This window comes from Gallinula chloropus, assembly GCF_964237585.1.
Source record: "Gallinula chloropus genome assembly, chromosome: 12".
Taxonomy (NCBI): Eukaryota; Metazoa; Chordata; class Aves; order Gruiformes; family Rallidae; genus Gallinula; species Gallinula chloropus.
In genome coordinates this window covers 14,331,839-14,336,959 of record NC_140097.1, presented here as the reverse complement: position 1 = coordinate 14,336,959, position 5,121 = coordinate 14,331,839, and positions in this window count along the sequence as shown.

Below are 5,121 nucleotides of genomic sequence, written 5' to 3'. Positions count from 1 at the left end.
TGGTGGCATATTATTTATACGTGCAGTTGCTCATGTTTTTTAACAGATAAGGCGGCAATATCTCATTTGCAATTCAGGTGAGGGACATGAGTGGGCCTACAGCGCCACTGGCCCCTGTGCCATGTTTCTTATCACATCAGAAACATCTGTCACAGTGCAAATGAATTCATTATAAAAATACTTCGAATATGCAGTTTCAGGATGAGACAGCAGTCTGCAGAGAACCCAGCGAACCAGCATCCCCCCCTATAAAAACTGGATGGTCTGTCCCACGTTCGCCATTTGGGAGGAGGGCAAGCACTAGGAGGGGTAAGGGGGAGAAAAAGAGAGAAACCTTGGAAATGTCATGATTATAAATTATCCCTTCTCTAGGAGCCAACTGTGTCTGAGAACAGGCTTGCTCACGAGGGTCTGACAGTTCACACGCAGAGCGCGCAGACACACTGTAAAATGATTATCACATCGCTCTGAGCCCTCCACTCCTCCAGACTGCAAAGAGACCTGATGTAATCCTGGCCTCTGTGGTCCAAAGGAATTTATGTGACAACATACCAATGGACTGGGGCAGAAAATACACATGGGGAGGTGGTCAGCGTGGGGGTTACCAGTGGAACTGTGCTTGCAGGGGCTTCGTACTCAGAGAGGAATATGAATCAATTTGAAGGGCAGCTGAAGGTGAGGTGACAGAAGTTTCCACTTCCAGGGAAGGCAAGGCACATCTTAGGTCCATGCTGAGAAGAAAACCAGGATGCTTTGGAAACTGCTCATGTACCCATGTTCATCCCTGCTGTAAACCTGCACCTGGTACAAATCTAGAGTGCAGTGTTTGTCATGTGGGCCATGCTTGTCTTCATTAGCGTTCTCCAGGGTTGGGTCTAATACTGCTGTGGGTACGATAAGGTTTTTATGCTCCTCTTTAGCAAGGACAAAGACAGCTCAAGGTGACTTCAAAATCCCTCATGCCTCGAAGAGACCTAGAAATACCTCTCTGGTTCTTGGAAGCGAGTGGCTGGATTGAGACCGCCATCCATGTCACACTGAGTGACCGCTTCCTGCTGTGCCTTTGGGCTCTTACTAAGCACAAGAGAAAAATGACCGTGCCTTTCACCCTTGCTGAGAAACCCCGCTGAACTTTGGCTCACACACAGGGAGAAGCTATGGGCAGACCCTGGACCACTACTTCTCTTGCACAGCACTCAGGAACACACCGTCTTTTCTATCCCACCAAGAGACCACTTTGGTGACTCTAGATGGCTGCTGCTGCAATTGTAGATGAAATGTGAAACAACCTTGTTTTCCCCCAAGGAGTACTAAAACCAGGCGTGCTGCTTAAGAAAAATAGAGGAAAAATGTCTATTTTAACTGTGCTTGTAATCAGAAAGCATATATTGCTAAATGTGCATACCTCAGCAGAAACGGTGGGTAAGGGCTCCCATTCTAAACCAAACAGAAACACGCACTTTGAGCCCTCATATGAAATGGCAGTAAAAGCCCAACCCAATAATTATTTTCCTTGATTTTCAGCCAGATGAGGCACAAGACAAATAAGTCATCAAGGACAAATAAAAGGAGGTTCATTCATCGTATTCAGAGCTGGAATCTTTAATGGTCACCAAATGAACTGAGATAACTAAGTAACCATTGTAAATATTAATCTTTAAAGGAAAACAATACTCCCAACAACAGGAAGCCTGATAAGACATTGGATGTTGCCATCAGTATTATGGAGTCTCTCGAATTTCCTTAGTTTTTTCTTGTGCCTGTTGAGGGATCAGGAAGGGGAACATATGGTATCTCTCAAAGGAAGTAAATTAACATTATTAATAGCTAATGTGGGAGAGGTGAAACAGTGATTGTTTGTGGTGGTTGTTATTGTGCTTTTGTTGGGGGGGGGGGGGGGGGGGGAGGGGGAAGCCTGCCTGCTAGTGAGTTTAAGTACTCAAGCCAAATTAAAAATCTTGTATTTATAAACAGAGATCTGATAACAGTTGCCTAAGCATCCATGATGCTTTGCCAGCGCACGCATATCCAGCTGATCTGAAGGGATGGTGTCTTGGGGTTTGTCCCAGGAGTTAGCCAATGCTGATGAAGATTTACAGTGGTTCCTGTTTCTAAGTAACTCATTGCATGGACACTCATGTTCCTATTTGCATTGGTTTAGTTTGAAACAGAAGGAACAAGGATGGCTAGACCTGCACTTCTGAGGAATAAAAGCTGGCCTCTGGCATCCTTCAAGGCAGCTGGTCAAGGGGCCATTGAGGAGGTGGGTTGTCACAGGCAGTGGTCACCGATGGGTGACCACTGATAGCTACTTTGAAGTGCACAGTGATAGCACCAGCACGTTTCTGAGGCTGTGCAGCAGTGTGGTGCATAAGTGGCAGAAATATTCTGTGGAAAGCGATGACAACAAAGTGCTGTATTAGGATGCATTGAATTGGTGACCTGAAAGGGTATCTCAGTCCTGGGGTCCCTTATAAGTCCCCTGCATTAAGAGAAGAATTTATGTTTCTTAGGCTTCTGTTTTCATCTCTCCCAAATACTTATAAGATGGATTTATTTACTCTAAATAACATCCACACAGAACACAGTATAAGCTGCGACTATGCAAAAGGGTGGGACTCCGACCACAGCCTCAGCTCTGTTTGTCCCAGAGCACCTGAAAACATAAACCACATTCCTAATTCTTCAAGGGACCCTATACTTCCTACTTCCTTTTCCAGTAATGAAAGCCTATGGCAATTCCTAGCTGGCCTGGTAGAGGTGGACTCATGACACCTTTCGTGGTGAGACACTCTGCAAAGTAAATTGGGCAGATCTTAGTAAAAAGTGGAAAAACTTGAATAAATATACTCAGTGAGCTTGGTAGATATAAGCAAGTTTTGCTCAATAAACTCTTTAGAAAGAAAACAGTGGATTTTTGGTATAATTAATTCACTGGATCTTAATAAAAATTGAGTAGCATACTAAGAAAACCTCATGCTTCAAGGCACATGGTGATTGCTTTACAGGGACAAAGGAATTCCATCTGCCCTTGAAAGCTTGTACTTTAACTACAAGATGACAGCTGGATTTTTGGTTTCTAGGCCTGAAGAAGACAACTTGAGTATCTTAACATATTACAGACTTTAGTTAAGCTTAGACAGGTGCAACTGCTCCGTAAGGGAAATGTTTCCCTATCGTGCAACTCCACTGGAAGAGATAACTCAGTAAACTCCCATAAAGTTTGTGTCTACAGCTGGTCTAAAATACCTCTTCCTGGGTGATGATGGGGTATTTTATTTCTGAAGAAACTCATCATGTTGGTCAAAAAGCTCATGAAAGGCTGACAGCTGTGCATTGTTTGCTGGCGCTGTGGAATTATATGACGAGGATAAATTGTTTTCTGTGCTGAAGCCTGGGTGGTTTATAACGTTGTGGAGTTTTTCACACTGCCAATTTTAGGGCCCTTTAGCATTTCAAGTTATGTAAACTTATAATAAAACTGTTCCTCCTTGGCTCTGAAGAATGGGACTTTCTGCTCAATCAGGACAGGGCTGAATTCCAGACACGAAAAGAAGGATGCTTTCATGATGGCTTGGGAAAAGAATCTTCCAGAACATCCATAGCAGTATAGGACAGATGTTCAGCCAAGACAGTTCTACAGTCAGGTGAGACATCACCTCAAAGAAATTAAATATGTCAAGCCTGACTCTTTACTAACTGAAATACTTTCTGAGAAAGGTAAAAAAGTCTCCATATCTTCATAATCTTAGCTACCAATTTGATGCTATCACCCTCATGATTAAAATTCATTATGCTGTGGTCACACATTCACTTCTCTTCGTCTGTCCCCATCTTCCATCCACATCGGGCACCGAGTGCGGTTGATTGGTCATGGCAAATAAAAACAAGTTACTCTAAAACCAACACAACCTCAAAAAGAAAAGCAAGTTCCAGGGTGCTTCTAGAGAATTACCACACAAATTCCAAAGGATTAAGAATCTCAAGAGACAGGTAAGGTCCTGTCTTACTCTGATATCGGGGTGGGGGGGGGGTGGGGGGGGGGTTGGTTCTTGAATGATGTGGGTCTGTGGCAGCTGGATAGCATGAGCAGCACTGGGCTATGTAAAGGACATGTGCCCATGATTAGCCCCTGCACAAAGCTATTGCTCACTTTTGACCCATTTTTCTATCCTTATCATGTAATTAATCACACTTTGAGAGAGCTTCATGGAAGTAGTGAGTTGTCTGGGGGTGACTGTGATTACTCAGTTGTAACTTGGACTCTCCACCCAGGCAGGGGAGTACGGGAAAACACTGCACTCCCTCCCTCCCTGCCCACTCACCCCCTCCTTGGACCTTGCGCCCAGGTGCAGGAGCCGTCCCCTCTTCACCCGTGGCACATGACTGCGAAGGGCTGACTTGGCTTCTGCCCTGCTATTGACCAGAGCAGTGGCACTTGGGCCAACACATCAGGTGACAGCAACAGGTTAGTTGTGGTAAAGCTCAGCAACTTGATTACTAATCTCTGGAAATGAGGGGGAAACTGAGTAAGGATTTTGACCCCACAGTGCATCTCAGCTGGCACGGGCACACACTGCCTCCCAGGGCCACCCCAGGGAAGCATTGCACCCTGCACCCCAAGCCAGGGCATGCCCGTAACTGCCCCAGGACAACTTATAGGGCAAATATTGAGGATAATTAAGGATAATCTCTGCTTTAGGTGTCTTGCAAAGAAGGTCAAGGTGCTCTCTTTCCTTGTCAGATGTGATGAAGTTAGGCAGCTCCCATTAAAAGCAGGAACTTGTTTCTCAGAACAAATAATAAAACCCCCTATCTAGATTCTAAATGCTTCTTAGATTTAATCTTCTCAAAACTCCGACAGGATCATTACGCAAGTTCTGCCTCTAAAGAGCTGTAACAGTGAACTGCATTACGAGCACAAATCTCCCACTGGTATACCTTTTCTTTACTGTACCCATGCTAGCAAACACAGAGAGGTGCTATAATACTCATGTCCTGAGCTCAGACAGTAACATCCTTTCAAATGACTGGGCAGGTCAGGGTAGATTAGATAGTCACATGAAAGCAAAGGAGGAATCTGCCCCAGCAACTTCTGCTATTTTCTGTGGTCTGCTGATT